At 35.4% G+C, this 19,901-nt stretch overlaps 1 non-coding gene across 1 annotated transcript; it reads right to left on the bottom strand.

Moving 5' to 3' along the window:
* Positions 1–19,487: 19,487 nt before the first annotated feature.
* LOC117073911 lies at positions 19,488–19,591 on the bottom strand. Its single transcript, XR_004433456.1, has one exon. It is a non-coding gene; the product is annotated as a small nucleolar RNA U13 (small nucleolar RNA).
* Positions 19,592–19,901: the final 310 nt, after the last annotated feature.

Below are 19,901 nucleotides of genomic sequence, written 5' to 3'. Positions count from 1 at the left end.
TGGAATCGTTTCAGAAGGAATGGTAACAGCTCCTCTTTGTAGCTCTGGTAGAATTTGGCTGTGAGTCCATCTGGTTCTGGACTTTTTTTTGATTGGTAGGCTATTAATTACTGTCTCAAATTCAGAACTTGTTATTATTTATTCAGGGACTCAACTTCTTCCTGGTTTAGTCTTGGGAGGGTGTATGTGTCCAGGAATTTATCCCTTTCTTCTATATTTTTTAGTTTATTTGTGTAAAGGTGTTTATTGTATTCTCTGATGGTAGTTTATATTTCTGTGGGATTGATGTGATATCCCCTTTATCATTTTTATTGCATCTATTTGATTCTTCTTTTCTTCTTTATTAGTCTGGCTAGTGGTCTATTTTTTTGATCTTTTCAAAAAACAAGCTCCTGGATTCACTGATTTTTGAAAGGTTTTTCACGTCTCTATCTCCATCAGTTCTGCTCTGATTTTAGTTATTTCTTGTCTTCTGCCAGCCGTTGAATTTGTTTTCTCTTGTTTCTCTAGTTCTTTTAATTTTGATATTAGGGTGTTAATTTTAGATTTTTCCTGCTTTCTCTTGTGGGCATTTAGTGCCATAAATTTCCCTCTACACACTGCTTTAAATGTGTCCCAGAGATTCTGGTACATTGTGTTTTTGTTCTCATTGGTTTCAAAGAATATCTTTATTTCTATCTTCATTTCCTTATTTACCCAGTAGTCATTCAGGAGCAGGTTGTTCAGTTTCCATGTAGTTGTGTGGTTTTGAGTGAATTTCTTAATCCTGAGTTCTAATTTGATTGCACTGTGGTCTGAGAGACTGTTTGTTATGGTTTCCATTCTTTTGCATTTGCTGAGTAGTGTTTTACTTCCAATTACATGGTCAATTTTAGAGTAAGTGCGATGTGGTGCTGAGAAGAATGTATATTCTATTGTTTTGTGGTGGAGAGTTCTATAGATGTCTATTAGATCCACTTAGTCCAGAGCTGCGTACAAGTCCTGGATATCCTTATCAATTTTCTGTCTCATTGATTTGATCATTTCAACTGGAGTGTAAAAGCATTTGAGAATATTCAACATCCTTTCATGATAAAAACTGTTAAGAATAAAAACAAACAAACAAAAAACTGGGTCTAGAAGGAACCTACCAAAACACAATAAAAGTCATTTATCACAGACCCACAGCAAGTATTATAGTGAATGGGAAAAACTGAAAGTCTTTCCTACAACCTCTGGAAAACAATAAGGATACCCACTTTCACCACTCTTACTCAGCATAGTCCTGGAGTCCTAGATAGATAAATCAGACAAGAGAAAGAAATAAAAGGCATCAACACAAGAAAGGTAAAAGTCAAATTATACTTGTTTGCAGATGATATGATCTTATATTTGGGGAAATAAATTCTAAAATTTGACCGGGCACGGTGGCTCACGCCAGTAATCCCAGCACTTTGGGAGGCCAAGGCTGGGGGATCATCTGAGGTCAGGAGTTTGAGACCAGCCTGGCTAACACAGTGAAACCCCATTTCTACTGAAAATACAAAAAATTAGCCAGGCGTGGTGGCGCGTGCGTGTAACACCTGTAATTCCAGCTACTCTAGAGGCTGAGGCGGGTGAATGGCTTGAACCCAGGAGGGAGAGGTTGCAGTGAGCAGAGATGGCAGCATTGCACTCTAGCTTGGGCAACAACAGTGAAAATCCATCTCCAAAAAATAAAATCAAATAAAACAATAAAATTTATATGGAACCACAAAAGACCCAAGAATAGCCACAGCTGTCTTGAACAAGAAGAAAAAAGAAACTGGAAAAATCACATTAACTTATATCAAATTATACTACAGAGCTATAGTAACAAAAGCAACATGGTACTAGCATAAAAACAGACACATGGACCAATGGAAAAGAGCAAAGAACCCAGAAACAAATCTATACATTTACAGTGAACTCATTGTTGACAAAGATTCCAAGAACATACACTTAATAACAGTCTCTCCAATAAATTCTGGGAAACTGGATATCCATATGCAGAATAATGAAGCCAGACTTCTATCTCTCACCACACACAAAAATCAAATCAAAATGGATTAAAGACCTAAATCTGAGACCTCAAACTATGAAACTACTACAAGAAAACATTGGAGAAGCTCTCCAGGACGTTGGACTTGTCACAGATTTCTTGAGTAATATCCCACGAGCACAGGAAACCAAAGCAAAAATGGACAAACAAAATCACCTCACCTTGAAAAGCTTCTGCACAACAAAGGAACCCATCAATGAAGTGAAGAGACAACTCACAGAATAGGAAAAAGTATTTGAAAACTACCCATCTGACAACAGATTAATAACCAGAGTACATAAGGAGCTCAAACAACTCTATTGCAAAAAAATCTAAAATTCTGATTTAAAAAGGGGCAAAAGATCTGAATAGGCATTTCTTAAAAGAAGACACACAAATGGCAAGCAGGTATATATGAAAAGGTGCTCAACATCATTGATCATAAGAGAAATGCAAATGAAAACAGTTGAGAGAAATTAAGGGAAAGCATTCACAAAAAATAAGATACATCATCTCATCCCAGTTAAAATAGCTTTTATTCAAATATTAGGCAATAAAAAAATGCTGGTGAGGATGTGGAGAAAGGGAACTCTCATACACTGTTTTTGGGAAAGTAAATTACCTCAACCACTCTGGAAAAGAGTTTGGAGGTTCTTCAAAAAACTAAAAATAGTGCTGTCATACAATTCAGCAATCCCACTCCTAGGTATATACGCAAGATAAAGGAAATCAGGGTATTAGAGATTTATCTACACTCCTATGTATACTGCAGCACTATTTACAATAACCAAGATGTGGAAGCAACCAAAGTGTCCATCAACAGAGGAAGGGATAAATAAAGTGTGGTATGTGCACATAATTGAGTGCTATTTAATATTCAACCATTAAAAAGGAATGAGATTATAAAATACTGTCATTTGTAACAACATGGATGGAACTGGAGGGCATTATGTTAAGTGAAATAAGCCAGGCACAGAAAGACAAACTTTGCATGTTCTCATTTATTTATAGTAACTAAAAACTTTAAAACAATTGAACTCATGGAGACAGAGTGGAATGATTATCACCAGAAACTGGGAAAGAGCATGGGGTCAGGGGAAAAGGAAAATGGTTAATGGGTACAGGAATGTAATTAGAATGAAAAAGATCTTGCATTTGATAGCACAACAGGGTGACTAAAGTCAACAATAATTTGTTTTACATTTCAAATTCACTAAGAGAATATAATTGGATACTTTGTAACACAAAGAAATCATAAGTGTTTCAGGTGATGAATACCCCATTTACACTGATGTGATTATTATGCAGTGTATGTCTGTATCAAAAGATCTCATATACCCCATAGATAGGAACACCTACTATGTGGCCACAAATCTTAAACATTAAAAATTAAAAAATTAAAAAACAATAGTTTCAGGAGTAAGTATACAAATTTAAAGTTTTTGCAAGACTCATGGGAACCTCAAATTAAAAAACAAAATAAAACATGCCAAAGGTATACAAAGAAGAAAAGGCAAGGAAGTAAAGCATACTACCAGAAAAAAATCACAAGTTTCAAAACATGGTGAAAAGATCAAACATAAAAAGAACAATTGACAAATCCATTTCATATTGAGTATAAATTATTGATAGTTTGACTCCCTGAAAAAATAGTTAGAAAAAAATAACAAATGAAAGTGAAGCAGGAACCATATGGTGAAAAGGAGAAAAATCCTAAAGATGAAGAAAATGTAAGTAAGTTAAATTATTGAAAATATAATATTTTTTCTTAAAATCTAAGTAAAAATCACAGTAAACAATTACAGAAATAACATGACAAAAAATGTAAAAGAAAACAGAAGTAGCTAGCTATTTACAAAGCAAGAAGAACTAGATTCTGGAAAGAACCTGATTTTTATTTATTGCTGTATTCATGTACAGTGAAGGAGAGGGAGTAAATATGTCTAGCCTCGTACCCCAAGGCAGAAAGATGAACAAGTGAGGAGTCCAACAGGTTAATTAGAAGTAAAGAAAGAGCAACCTGATTTCAGATTCATCCTCTGCAGTAATAAACCTAGGAAGACAATGAAACAACTTTTTAAAAAATTGAATTTATTTTTAGTAGATAAAAAGTAGAAACAATTCGAATGGCCATAATAAGAGAATTGGTAAATTTGATATTATGTTAAATTCAAAACAGGATTATTATTTAGCTCTTAAAAATAAGATTGCAACCTGAAAAATACTCCTCAAAACTGTTAAGGTCATCAAAACCAGGAAAATCTGAGAAATTGTTACAGCCAAGAGGAAACTTAATCCCAAGCAATAACTTTTTTAAAAAAAAATTCAAACACAATTCTTTTAATACTATTCATAATAGTGAGAACATGAATCAATCTAAATATTTAACAATAAGAAAATTATCTTTAAAATTCTATGGGAAAAGTGGTGATATCCCCTTTATCATTTTTTATTGTGTCTATCTGATTCTTCTCATTTCGTCTTTATTAGTCTGGCTAGCAGTCTATCTATTTTGTTAATCTTTTTAAAAAACCAACTCCCGGATTCATTGATTTTTTGAAGGGTTTTTCATGTCTCTATCTCCTTCAGTTCTGCTCTTATGTTAGTTATTTCTTTTCTTCTGCTGACTTTTAAGTTTGTTTCCTCTTGCTTCTCTAGTTCTTTCAATTTTGATGTTTTAGGCTGTTGACTTTAAGTCTTTCCCACTTTCTCCTGTGGGCATTTAGTGCTATAAGTTTCTCCCTAAACACTGCTTTTGCCGTGTCCTAGAAATTCTGGTATGTTGTGTCTTTGTTCTCATTGGTTTCAAAGAACTTATTTATTTCTGCCTTAATTTCGTTGTTTACCCAGTAGTCATTCAGGAGCAGGTTGTTCAGTTTCCATGTAGTTGTGCAGTTTTGAATGTTTCTTAATCCAGAGTTCTAATTTGATTGCACTGTGGTCTGACAGACTGTTGTTATTTCTGTTCCTTTGCATTTGCTGAGGAGTGTTTTGCTTCCAATTATGTGTTCAATTTTAGAATAAGTGTGATGTGGTGCTGAGAAGAATGTATATTCTGTTGATTTGGAGTGGAGAGTTCTGCAGATGTCTATTAGGTCCACTTAGTCCAGAACTGAGTTCAAATTATGAATATCCTTGTTAATTTTCTGTCTTATTGATCTGTCTAATATTGACTGATCCTACAGGTGAACTAAAATGACTATTACAAATCTTAACACACAGTATTCAAATACATACTGAGCACTTATTATTAATATGTCTTTCACACAGTTCCAAGCATGGGAATATAGGAGTGTGAACCGGAAAAACAGCTGCTTTTCTCAAGCATGAATTAAGGTAGGATTCAAACAGTAATTTTTCTTGGAATGTTGGGGTGATGGAAGACTTTTATGGTTTCATAAAATTCCAAGTTTTCTATAATACATATGTATGTTTAACATAAATCAATGTTAGTTTAAAACATAAGAAATATGTCTTGCCTAAAATTTGTTTCTGATTTCTACCTCTCAAGGGAAATACACTAGAGGAAACAAAAGCCAGAGAACTAATGTTTTGTTTTTTCTTGGCTGGAATCAACAGAGTAGCATCCTGTGGAAAAAAAGGGGGGGGTTTTATTCCTTGGATGCAAAATGGCAATGGACATAATTTAAGAATAGCAGCAATGGCCACTGCGCTCCAGCCTGGGCAACAGAGCGAGACTCCGTCTCAAAAAAAAAAAGAAGAGCAGCAAAGACATGGGTGTCTCACCTGTGCACTATATGCTGGTCCTAATATGGTCAACAATAACACCATGCATTTGTAGAAAATTGCTGTTTTTCAAGGCATTTTCTTCTATCATCTTCTCCACAACTCTTGGAAGCAGGAAGGGCAAAAATCATTATTTCTAGTTTGCAGAGCCATCATAGGTCAAGAGAGGTTAAGTTGCTTTCTTCCAGTTGCGCACTTTAAAAATGACACTACCCAGACTAGTCTCCATTTTCTGACTTCCCATAATCTCTTTCTACCACACCACCTGCACCTTGTAGTGTGACTGGCCTTTGTTATCATTCATCTTCATTATGCAACTTTGCAACACAAATTGCAGGGAAACGTATAGTTACAGTGCTAAGAATTATTTTCCAGTGAGTTTTTAGACCTCAGAAAGGCTCTCGGAATCACTGAGCTTTGGTAGAGTAAAACACTCAGTACATTGAAAGGGGAAGGTTTGGGTAGGGTGCAGCAAAATATTAATATAGCTTTATTCTTTTCTATCATTTTTTCTCTAAATCCACTATTATTTTTTCAAATGTCACTGCTCTTGAGTGGATCTAATAACTTTTTTACTTTCTCCTGGATATTTAAAAAAAAAAAATCCTCAAGTCCCATTAATCACATGCAAAGTTTTCATTTTTGTAATTAAAATGCTCAGTCCAGTTTAAATGTTAACTCTAAACTTGATTTAGGTTAAATATTTGTCCCTCTTTAGTTTTATAATGCTTCAAGCTAGGCAACCTTCAATGAAGACAGAAGATGCGTACTGCAAAATCTCTGATTGCCTTTTGCTTCTTACCGACCCTCTGTCCCCACATAGGGGGCTCTTGAGGGCTCCTGTCTGGAAGTATAAGTGGGGAAGTATGGAGTAAAATGGGGGGAGAAAGGAGTTTATTAAATGTCTCTCTGGGTTGAGAAAGTGTTCAAAGTTGACTTCCCTGCTTGGTGCTTTATTGTTACCCCTGAGATTCCTCACTGGAAATACCAGGTTCAACCTCCCTCAATGTGAGCCACAGCCCCTCCACCAGCCAGCCACTTAGGACCATCCCCTCTTCTCTGTATCTGATGGTACCACCTTCAGCTTCCCTCTGCTGAGATAGCTTATCTCTGAAAAGAAGCTCTCTTGGAGGAAGTTTATTCTAAAATGATGGCAGACCAACTACTTCCCGCGTAGCACTCACCCTATCTAAAGCAGAGGCACCCCATCATCTTGCTGCTGGTGGCAGCTTAGCTGACTTTCCGTGCAGACTTCTCTTTTCCCCTCCCATCAAGCAATCTCCTCCAGCCTCAATTTTTGCATATAAACTACTGGGACCTAGGATGAAAATTTATTTCTTGTGTCCTCCAAATTGCAAGGAACATATCTCAAGCTCTTTGACTGAACCTCAAACCTCTGTCCCTTGTTTGGAAGTGAGAATAAACTACTCTTTTTCCTTTCTTCATGGAGGGGGGCGGGGATGAGGGAAACATCACAACCATTGTAAACTTTGACCCTTGAAAAACCCTTTCTGAGAAGAATCATAACTTCTTTTCTACAGCCTGGAGGAAGGCAATAGTTGTCACTAAACCGTTTTTTGTAGATCGCCCTTTTGAATTTTGCATGGGTGGTCTAACCCTTCTTTGGAACGGTGTAATTAGTTGACCTTCATTGTTTTCTTTTTGACTTTTGGGTCATTATAAAACTTAGACCCTCCCAAAAAAGCCCTGTTTTGTTTTTCTTCTTATATTTAGGAATCCACGTGAAAACTTGAAGGTATGAAACCTGTGGGTTAGAAATCAGAGTGTTTAGAAACTGTCCCAGCAAAAGCGGTGAATACAAAGACAGCTCTAGACAAAAACGAAATATGATTAATCTATGTTATGATGAAAGACGGTCATTGTCGTTCAAGAAAGACAGCACTAGAGAGGTATGAATGTTGTCGATGCCAGCATGAAATGACCTTTGTCAGACCCAGACAAAAAAGGGCCAGAAAGGAATGAAGAAGAAGGGGTACTCATGCTTGTATATCTGAGATAAGAACTATTTCCAGGGACTTTCTAAAAACCCCACAAGACTCTTCATGTCCTTCACACATCACCTGCTTTGCATGGCTGGCACATTGCACAAGTGAGAAGGCTTATCACCAGACATTCTTTAGAATTGCAATAATTCAGATAAGATGCTCTCAAGGAAACACTTGCCCAGTAACAGCATCTCTACCAATGAACTGATGATAATTCTGGCTTTGAGCCTCTAGAATCAATAAACTGTGTTTCTGAGGAGCTTATGTGAACTTCTTGTTTCTGCTAATAAAAGCTTTCCTTTACCTTGCCCTCTCTAGGTGCACTTGTGGCATGGCACTCTGTGCATACTGAATTACAATCCCCCTTTCCCATTCCCAAATGAATATATATTTTAGAAACAAAAAATGACTTATTTTAACCTGGTTTCTTTTATATCAATTTGTCAAAATATCACCATTTAATATTATTAGGTGTTTCCATATAATAACATAAATATATTTTGAAAACATACATATACACCTTTAACCCTTTACCCTCAAATGCCTCTCCACACATTTGCTTCTGCTCATTGACATCTGTCTAGCAACATAACTATCATTACTTATAAACTGGATGTATTACCTAGGGAGCTGTTAAAGTATACTGATGCCCAGGCCCCACCCCAGCTCAGTGAAATCAGAATCTCTGGAGATTGAAAACGGTCTTGGATATTTTTTAAAGGTTTCCCACCTGATTTCAATATACATCTAAAGTTGAGAGTTGCTGTTATAAGAACTCAATGCTAGGATGCAACTTAAAGCTTATCTACATTCAATCTTTTCATATGTACATGTTAGAAAGCATAAGCTACATTTTTCTTAAGTGATTCTGGTTCTTGACCTCCTCAACCCGGGTGGAATCATGATTCAGAAAAATTCAAAGCATACAGGGATAAAGAAGGAAGGTGACCAGCTACCTGCCCGCTGGTGCTTATTCTGCTGCTGCACTTGGAGGTTGGCTTTTGACTCATGTGGTGGTAGAAGACAGATGGAAAAATAGATTTATATTTCTGAATATTTGCTAATAGTTTATAAATACCTCTCACATATGAGCTGTAAAAAAGCAGGTGTATGCTGGAGAGAGGTCATAATAGCTCAGGAGGGACAACTGTTCAATTTTCAGGAATTTTGAAAGTCAATTGTTATTATATCGGTAGCTTGAAATTGACCACATTGGGAGTATTTACACCACAGAAATTAGTAAGTGCTACAAATCAGGGCTCCCTTCTCCCTCCCAAGAGAACTAACTGTGAAGCATTTACCAGCAAAGCACTGGATGTAAGTATTGAAAGATAATTATCAGACTGGCCTTAGTTTTAAAGCTTAAGGCAAGCCATAGGAAGCTTTGCAGCTGGCTGGTTCCCTTTCCTTAACAAATCTGATAGAAGTTACCTCCTGGATAATTTTTTAAAGGACTGGAAAAGAGGGAAACATAAACCAATGTTTATTATAATAAACTATGTGCTCGCGCATGTAGATTTCCTAATGTGTATTTATCATAATATAGAAAAGTATTATAGGTGTTTCTCAACTTATTAACATTAATCAGTGCCCTTGCAACAGTTCTGCTTCACTAATTAGTCTCCATCTTCTACATTTTCCCAATCTGTGCATGAGAAAGCTGTGTTTTTGTTTGTTTGGTTTGGTTTGGTTTGGTTTTGTAAATGCCATGCTTACTCCTTAAATTGTTGGTGTGGGAATATGCTTAGCTAATTTTTAAAATTGTTTTAGTAAATGATGGTTAAACAGCATTTATCCTTCTCTGTAAAGATTTATGTTAAGAGAATATATTATGCAGAATTGTAATACTTTGTAAGAACCTGTCTACTCTCACAAACACCCACTTAATGGGGGCTGTGCGGAAGCATCCTGAGGTAGTTGATTGTTTATCTATCATTTCCTTCAGCATTTTCTCTGCCATTGAATAAACTAATAACATGAAGCTAGCATAGATAATACAAATACTCAACAAGACCAAAGAGCCAGGTAGTGTCAGCTGTTTAACATGCCAGTAATCATAACTGTTATCCATCCTGCTAGCAGATTAAAAATAAATAAGTAAAATTTAAAAATATATTGGCCTTGCATTTACTAAACTTGAATACTTTATAATTCCTACAGTTGCCTGCTTTCAGCAAACATCAAACAGCTGCTATGCCCATATCCTCCTGCCTATGCCTTCTCTTCACACTGTACCTGCTCCTCTGGCTCTACAAATCCCACATGTCCGTCCTTAAAGGACAACCAAATGATCCCCACTTCACTGGCCCAGCCTTTTTGGTGAGTGTTCCATGATTCATAACTTGGTGGTTTAGTCTGGATATTTGTCCTCACCCAAATCTTATGTTTGATTGTAATTCTCAATGCTGGAGGTAAGTCCTGGTGGGAGGTGTTTGGATCATGGGGGTGGATCCCTCATGGCTTGGTGCTATCATTATGATAGTGGGTGAGCACTCAAAAGATTTACTTGCTTAAAAGTGTGTGGCATCCCCGTCCCCTACTCACTTTCTCTCTAGTTCCCACTCCCGCCATGTGAGATGTTTGCTTCTCCCTAACCTTTCACCATGATTGTAAGCTTCCTGAAGTCCTCACTCAAAACCGAGCAGGTGCTGATGCCATGCTTCCTGTACAGCCTGCAGAATCGTGATCCAATTAAACCTTTTTTCTTATAAATTACCTGGCCCTAGGTATTTTAGAACTCCTAAAATAGCAATGCAAGAACAGCCTAATACTTTTGGTTATGAATTGTGCCTCTATATCTTTTATCCTACCCTCTGGACTCCATTAAAATTTATCATTCCTGTGATTCCCATTCCTTCAAAGACTTATGTGACAATATGGTCATTAACCAAAACATAAGAAGTTCAATGTTTCATCTGTATACTGTGGTATTAATACTTGCATTTGTAACAGAGGACTTCCTGGAATAGGCAATAATTAATTCAATATGCCTATGTAAAGCCTGAGAATTTCCAATAAAATCATACAGAAGAATGTTGGAGCAATCAGGTGGCAGTGGTCATTTGGTAGCACCCATTAAAATCACATCCAAAGTGGAGGAAGTTCCTTTTAAGGAAATCCTTGGTAAACATTCAGATAGAGAATAGCGTCTTTGGTAAGATGAATTCTTACCAGTTAATACATTTGCTGCTTTATTTAAACTGCATCTGTGTCCGTATATTCATATATTCAGCTTTTGAACCTGGTATATGATAGAATAAAGAAACTAAAGGGTCTTGTTAGGTCACCTTACCCGGTTCCCACCCAGCATTTACATTGGACTATAACTAGAAATCTCTTATATATTCAAATCTTATTTCTTATATAGAACACCCAGTTGATGTATATTGCACACCCAATCCCATTTTTATTTAGGAAGAATCATTAACGACATGAGGAAATTTTTTAAATATAATAAATAAATAAGAAGAACCAGTGTTCATAATCGTTATTTTGGATCATAACTACTAAAAGAGGGAGGGGCAGGCATTACCTCTTGATGGTGTGATTATAGGTTAGTAATGTTTATTCTACCGTCTTTTTAAACATGAACATGGGAATGTGTGCATAAATATCATTTTTATTTTAAAAGAAAAGTTTATTTAAGATAAATTCTCAATCATGGGCTCTTTATAATCCTTTTAACTATCATGCCTTATATAAATTAGTCAACTTGACTCATGCATAATGAGCTGAGCTTTACGTATTCGTGGTGTGTTGTTTATGAACTTAGGGCAACACGTGTTGCCTAAAATTTTTCCTATAAACTCATTCATGTCTGACATTCTTTTAATGAAGGACTAGTGAGTGTTTTCTGTATTTAGGGCAACTAATGTCCAGTCACAGTACCACAGAGAGGCAAATAATAAATATCATATCCATACTGAAGGTCTGTTCTGAGTGCAAGAAGGAATTGGATTTTCTCTCTTTCTTCCCCAGCTCACTAAAGACAATATTGGATGCTGCAAGAAATTAAATCAACATGGAGGATTCCCATTATCAGTGAGTTAGCTTCATCATAAGTCATGCTTCATAACCCAGACTAACAAAGAGTTAACATCCTTCTTGCAGTCTCCCCTCTCTCGATTCCCTGGGTACAGGTTTTAGTTCCAAATAGCAATTTTTCTAGGGTTTTTTTTTTTCTGCCTGTGAAACTGCAGCCTTGTTATCTCCCTGGAACCCATTTCACTGTCTCTTTTTAAAAATTTTAACTATGAGTTCCATCTGCCGTCACTGAACTGGAAGGTCCTCAAAATGTAAGGCAAGTCCCACTGGCAATTGCCTTAAAGAATCATTTGCCTGATAAACAGCAAATCACAAAATGGGTTTTAACTTCTTTAAATTAACAACCAAAAATAAATAATAAATAAATAAAAAGAGAGAGAGAAAGTCTTGCTTAGCTCGCACAATAGGCATGTCTGAATTCCCTCTTTCTTTATCCACTGAGTAAAAGTACCTGTTGAGGGAGCCACAAGACTTCACACTGCATGGCATGGTAGCTCGAAATGCTCCTATGGTGGGGGTTACACAGAGGGGCCATCTAGGGGAACAGCCACATTTCTGCTGCTTATTGTGAGATCTCAGAGTTCCTCCTTTAAAGCATTTTCCCATAAAGGGTTTATAATTAGAATGTTTTGCCCGCCAACACATTTGATGGAAAGGGAAGTGTTCCTTCCCCTTCTATGAGCAAGTGGTAGGACACGTCAGATGCTTCAGATACGTAAGAGACTTATCGTTTCTTGAACAATTATTTATTGAGTGCCTACTCTGCATCAAATCCTGTGCTGGGCACTGGTTAAGTTAAAGTGTAGTACCTAACAACAGATTTTACTGTTTGGTAGAAGAGACAGACATTAACAAATAACCATACAAAGAAATGTACAACTGCAACTGTGACTAGGGCTCTGAAGGAGTGGTCTAGGAGATACAAGAGCCTGTAAATGAAGGATTTGTTCTATCAGGAGGTGTGAAAGCATAAAAGAGATCCTTAATCCAAGATCTGAAGGGTAAGTAGGGGATTATTACTCCAAAAAAGAGAAGTAAGATTTAAGCCAGAAGAAAAACCTCTGTACCTTGTGCAAAAACCCTTCCGTAGGAGGGAGCATCCCAAGTCCTGGAAATGAGAGGACAGAGGACAACCATGCTGGCCGGAGCACAAAGAGTGATAGTGATGGAGGTCAGTTTTGTCACATAGACAAATGTTAAAGGGTTTTGTTTTTGTAATTTTTATTTAGAGATAATTTTAGGCTTATAGAAGAGTTTTAAAGATACTACAAAGAGTTCCCATATTCCCTTTACTTGGGCTTCCCTAACGTTGACAAATCATATCACTATAGTAGCTTTACTAAGAAATTACTATTTGAATAATACCAACAACTAAAGTAGAGAGTTTATTCAGATTTTAACAGTTGTCCTGATCCTGAAACAGACAGGGGGCACCAGTAGAAACAAATTGTTAAAAAAAAAAAATTGTTAATCTTGCCATACCCTAATTGAAGAGGACTGGCAAATAACAGTACAAACAAGAGCCAACACCACTGACATCTCAACTGGTTCAGCTTACACTAATTTGACTGAAAAGTTAAAGTTGAGCAAACTTTCCATTCAATGAGTGCCAAAACTATTGTGTCTGAATCAGCTGCAGCCAAAGGCAGTGCTTTTAATAAAAATTTTAAACAAATGCGATGAAGATCCCAAAGCATTTATTCGAATAATTGTAACAGAAGAAAAAAACAAACAAACAAAAAAAAACAAAAAAACAAACAAAAAAAAAAAAAAAACAAAAACATGGCTTTACCAATACAATCCTAAAGACAAAGCACAATCAAAGTAATAGCAACCAAGAGGTGGAAGTGGTCCAGTCACAGCAATAGCAGACTGTTCAAGAGCAAAGGTCACAGCAATAGTTTGGGAGATGCCCAAGGCACTCTGCTTGTTGACTTTCCGAAAAGCCAAAGAAGAATAGCATCTGCTGATTCTAAGAGTATTTTCAGAAAGTTAGCCAAAGCTTTAGCTGAAAAATGCCTGGGAACGCTTCACCAGAGTCTTTCTCTACAATGACAATGTTCCTGCTCATTATTTTCATAAAATAAGGCAATTTTGTGAGAGTTTTGAGGAAAAATCATTAGCTATCACCTTCCAGTCCTGATTTGACTCCTTATAACTGCTTCTTCTTTCCTAATTTTAAAGAAAATCTATTTTTCTTCAGCTAATAATGTTAAAAAGGTCTGCTTCAACATGTTAGAACCCCAGAATCCTCAGTGCTTTAGAAATGAACTATATTGCTGATATTACCCCTTACAAAAGTGTCTTGAATTTAATGGAGCTTATGTTGAGAAATAAAGTGTATATTTTTTATTATATTTTATCTTTTATTTCCATGTTTCCAAAAACTGTTTGAAGTCCCCTCAAAACTCTCAAAACTCAACTCTTATAAAAAACCTACAGTCCAATTAGAAAATTATCAAAGTGCATACAGAGACATTTCACCAACGTGGTTGTACAGATGGCAAATAAACTCGTGAACGTATGTTCGGCATCATTATCCAGGAGGAGTATGCAAGGAGAAACCTTCACATACCAATCAGAATGGCTAAAATTTTTTAAAAAGCGAGAACATACTTTCAAATGTTGATGAGGATGGAGAGAAATTAGATCATTAATACACTGTCAGTGGAAATATACAATGGTATAGTCTTTTGGAAACTGCCTGAAAAACACTTTAGCAATTTCTTTAAAAAATAAACATACAGTTCCCTTATGACCTGGAAATTGCAATCCTGGGCATTTTATCCCAGTGAAATAGTTATCTTTACATATAAACCTGTAAACAAATGTATATAGCAGCTTTATTTGTAATAACAAAAACTGAAAACAACTCCAATGTCCTTTAATAGGTTAATGGTTAAATAAACCATGGTACATCATATTATGAAATTCTACTCAGCAATAAAAGGGTGTGAATTATTCAAACAACCATCTGGATAACTCTCCAGAAAATCAGAGAGGGGATAAAAGTCCAATTCCAAATGGTCACATTTGTGTTGTATAATTCCATTTATATTGTACAATTCCATTTATACAACATTATTGAAATGTGAAAATTATAAAAATGGAGAATAGGATTAGTGATTGCCAGTTTGAAAAAAATGTCAAGTGTGAGAGGGAAGTGAAAATAGGGAAAAATGAGGTAATAGTAGTGATGAACTGTTCTGTATCTTGACTGTCCTGGTTGTGATATTGCAGTACAGTTTTCAATATATTGCAAGTGGGGGCAACTGGGTTTATGTTACACAGAATCTCTCTGTAATGTTTCTTATAAATGTATGTAAATATACATTCATCTTAAAGTAAAAATATTTTTTAAAATATATGACAATTGTACAATGTTGGAAGAACAAGAGAAATATTTTGTTGTAGGATCTCTGTATTATACCTGAGGTGGTATGCATTAGTGAGGTACACCGCAAACCTTAAAGGACCTATTAAGAAAATTAAACAACGGGGTATATATAATAAGTTAGTACAGAATATGAAATGAAGTCATAAAAGATAACCAATGACAAAGCATAAAAGCAAAAGAACAGGAACAAGGAATAGATAGAAAAAATAAAAAAAAAGATTATGCTGGTACAACTAACACAGTAACAATGTATTAATGTAAATGGTCTAAACTCACTAAAGGCTGGATAAATAATCTAGACTTCACCATAATCTATTTATAAAACTCAACTCAAATATAAATTGGTTAATATTTATGTGCATATATAAACTCACTTTAAACATAAACATAAACTTTATAAGTAAAATTATAAAATAAATTATATGCTAATATGCATTTCAAAAAAGGCAGTATAATTTTGTTAAAATCAGTGTATAACTCAGAACAAGGAATATTACCAGTGGTAAAGGAGGTCATTTCATAATAAAGGCATTAATTCATCAGGAGAAAATAATAATTCAATGTTTATGCACCTAACAATAAACCTTTAAAATTGATAAAAATAGATGTAAAAGGAGCTATAGACATATACCAAACTACATTTGGAGATTTCAACAGCTCTCTTTTAACTGACATGTCACAAAAACAGACAATTAGTAAAATAAAAATATAGAGACCAATAGTATATTATTTGAGAAAATTGACTTAATAGAGTTTAGAATGTTAAACTCATATTCTTTTTGGAACATTAACTAAAATAGATCATGATGTTGGCCATAAAACAAGTCTCAATATATTTGAGGTGACTGAAATCATGTGAAGTGTGTTATCTGACTGGAAAATAATAAATTATAAATCAATAGCAGTAGGATATATGGACTATCCCAGATATATAGAAATTAAACAACATAGTTTTATATAATTTATGGGTAAAAGAAGATATCAAAATTTAAAAATACGTTGAATGGAATAAAAATGACAACATAACATCAAACAACATGTTGGATGCAGCTAAAGTAATGTTTTTTCTATCCAGTAAAACAGTAAGACAAGTTAACAAGCACACTAATCTTCACATTAAGCACAAAATAACACCAAAGGAATTGAAAGCAGCGGTGCACTGAAAGTATTCACAATGACAATGAAACCTGAAAACAGCTCAACACTTGCCTAGATTAACTTAACTTTCCACACTGAAAGTCTATCAGAAGAAGAAGCATGCATATCTCAGGCATAAATACTCATTATTTTAGTTCTCAGTTCTACTGTATGCTCAATACTCAATCAAAAGTTATGAGACACCCAAAAATGCAGATAGAAAACAATACATAGTCAAGGGGCAAAACAGTCAACACAACCAGACTCAGAGATAATTGAGATGCTGGAATTTCAGAGAGGTATTTAAAAATAACTACGAGTAATGTGTTCAAGTCTCTAGTAGAAGAAACTGACAACATGTAATATTATGTGGGAAATTATAACCAAAATGGAAACCATAAAAAAAATTAAAAATGCTGTAAATGAAAAACATGTTAGCAGAGATGAAGACTCACTTTGACAGACTTGGTAGCTAACTCAAAGTAACTCAAGAAAGAAATTGTGAATATGCAGATTCGTTAACAGAAATTACTCAAACTTAAGCCAAGGGAAAATAAAAGTACAAAACAAAAACAGAGCATCCCGTGTTGTTGGACAATATCAAAATTCTTAACATACATGTTATCCATCCAAAAATAAAATGAAAAAAGAGTGAGGTAGAATAATATCTGAAGAGATAATGGTTGAGAATTATTTTAACACCAAAAGCAACGGCAGCAAAAGTCAAAATTGACAAATGGGATCTAATTAAACTAAAGTGCTTCTGCACAGCAAAAGAAACTACCATCAGAGTGAACAGGCAACCTACAGAATGGGAGAAAATGTTTGCAATCTACTCATCTGACAAAGGGCTAATATCCAGAACCTATGAAGAACTCAAACAAATTTACAAGAAAAAAACAAACAACCCCATCAAAAAGTGGGGAAAGGATATGAACAGACATTTCTCAAAAGAAGACATTCATACAGCCAACAGGCACATAAAAAATGCTCATCATCACTGGCCATCAGAGAAATGCAAATGAAAACCACAATGAGATACCATCTCACACCAGTTAGAATGGCAATCATTCAAAAGTCAGGAAACAATAGGTGATGGAGAGGATGTGGAGAAATAGGAACACTTTTACACTGTTGGTGGGATTGTAAACTAGTTCAACTATGATGGAAAACAGTATGGCGATTCCTCAAGGATCTAGAACTAGATGTACCATATGACCCAGCCATCCCATTACTCGGTATATACCCAAAGGATCATAAATCATGCTGCTATAAAGACACATGCACACGTATGTTTATTGCGGCACTATTCACAATAGCAAAGACTTGGAATCAACCCAAATGTCCATCAGTGACAGACTGGATTAAGAAAATGTGGCACATATACACCATGGAATACTATGCAGCCATAAAAAAGGATGAGTTTGTGTCCTTTGTAGGGACATGGATGCAGCTGGAAACCATCATTCTTAGCAAACTATCACAAGAACAGAAAACCAAACACCGCATGTTCTCACTCATAGGTGGGAACTGAACAATGAGATCACTTGGACACGGGAAGGGGAACATCACACACCGGGGCCTATCATGCGGAGGGGGGAGGGGGGAGGGATTGCATTGGGAGTTATACCTGATATAAATGACGAGTTGATGGGTGCTGACGAGTTGATGGGTGCAGCACACCAACATGGCACAAGTATACATATGTAACAAACCTGCACGTTATGCACATGTACCCTAGAACTTAAAGTATAATAATAATAATTTTTAAAAAATTACAAAATACCTCAAACTACAAATATAAGAGATTTTGGGAACTTCAAGCAGGATAAATAACGAATGAAATAAAACACACATACACACTTAAACATATCATATTCCAGTAGCTCCAAACCAAAAGATAAAGAGAATATGTTGAAGGCACTCAGAGGGTAAAATGGTAGAAGATATACACAGGAAGAAAAGGGAGAATTCCAGCAGACTTCTTGTCAAAAATTATACAAGTCCTAAGTAAAAGGATCACCATGACTAAAGCACTGAAAGTAAAATACTGTGAGCCCCAAATTTTATGCACAGTGAATATACCTTTAATAAATGCATAAGAAATTGAGATAACTTTAGACAAACAAAAATTGATAATTCATCGCCAGCAGACCTGCACTACAAGAAACATTTTTTAAAATGGCCTCAGGAAGACCAGAATATATCAGAAAAAAATTTAGATCTGTCAGCAAACTAACAGAGGAACAGAAAAACAAACACCACATATTCTCATTCATAAGTGGGAGTTGAGCAATGAGAACACATGGACACAGAGAGGGGAACAACACACACCAGGTTCTGGTAGGGGGTGACAGGGTGAGGGGAGGGAACTTACAAGGGGGGTCAATAGGTGCAGCAAACCACCATGGCACAAGTATGTCTGTTTTAAAAACCTGGACGTTCTGTACATGTATCCTGCTTTTTTTCTTTTTTAGAAGAAATAAAGAAAAAAAATCAGCATGATCAAAAAAATGTAGATCTGTACAAAGAAATAAAAATTTCTGGAAATGATTAGTTATAAAGGTAAATATAAAAGATGTTCTAAAATGCATTAATTGCTGTAAAATATATTTTGTTATTGTTTATTTTGTATATAATATATATTTTAATTGTTTTTAGAGACAGTGTCTCACTCTGGTGCCCAGGCTGAAGTGCAGTGGCATGACTGTAGCTCACTGCAGCTTTGAACTCCCAGGCTCAAGTAATTTTCCTGCCTCCCGAGTAGCTGAGTCTACAGGAATGCACCAGAATACCTAATTTTGTTTTTAATTTTTTTCTCTTTTGTAGAGACAGAATCTTGCTTTGTTGCCCAGTCTGGTCTTGAACTCCTGGGCTCAAATAAGCCTCCTGCCTTGGCCTCCAAAAGTGCTGGCATTGCAGGTGTGAGCCCCCATGCCTGGCCTATAAAAGAAATTTTACTGCCTAACATGTAAAAAAGTTACTTACATGTATTTTAAGTTTATAAGTATGTAAAAATAGCATAGATGACAAAAATAGCACAAAAATAGGAGAGAGAATTCTACCGTGATCTGTAAAATTCTGGATTTTTTCTTTTCTCTTTTTAAAAATTTTCTCATATCAAATGGCTAATGTACTAATGTCATAATAAGACGTAAGAAAGGCACATCTCACATATGAGTTAAAAAACCCAGTCATCACATGTATAAGCTGCAAAATGATCTGTAAGAATCTTACACTACATGCAAAACCATATAATATTCAAATCAATATTAAAATTAATTAAAGATGCATATTGTAAACTTTAGGGTACAAATTAAATTTTTAAAGAGGTATGAATAATAACCTAGAAACGGAGATTAAATAAACTCTTATGATACAAAATTACTCCAAATGCTATCAGGAAGAAAGAGAAATAAAGCAACAAGAAACAGAACATATAGTATGTTTATGGGAATCTAAGGTTGGTTCAACATTTGAAAATTATTCAGTGTAATTTACCAAATCAACATAAATAGAAAGAAAAGTTTGA

This window comes from Trachypithecus francoisi, unplaced genomic scaffold, assembly GCF_009764315.1.
Source record: "Trachypithecus francoisi isolate TF-2019V2 unplaced genomic scaffold, Tfra_2.0 Lachesis_group4, whole genome shotgun sequence".
Lineage (NCBI taxonomy): Eukaryota > Metazoa > Chordata > Mammalia > Primates > Cercopithecidae > Trachypithecus > Trachypithecus francoisi.
This window is presented reverse-complemented; position numbering and strand designations above follow the sequence as displayed.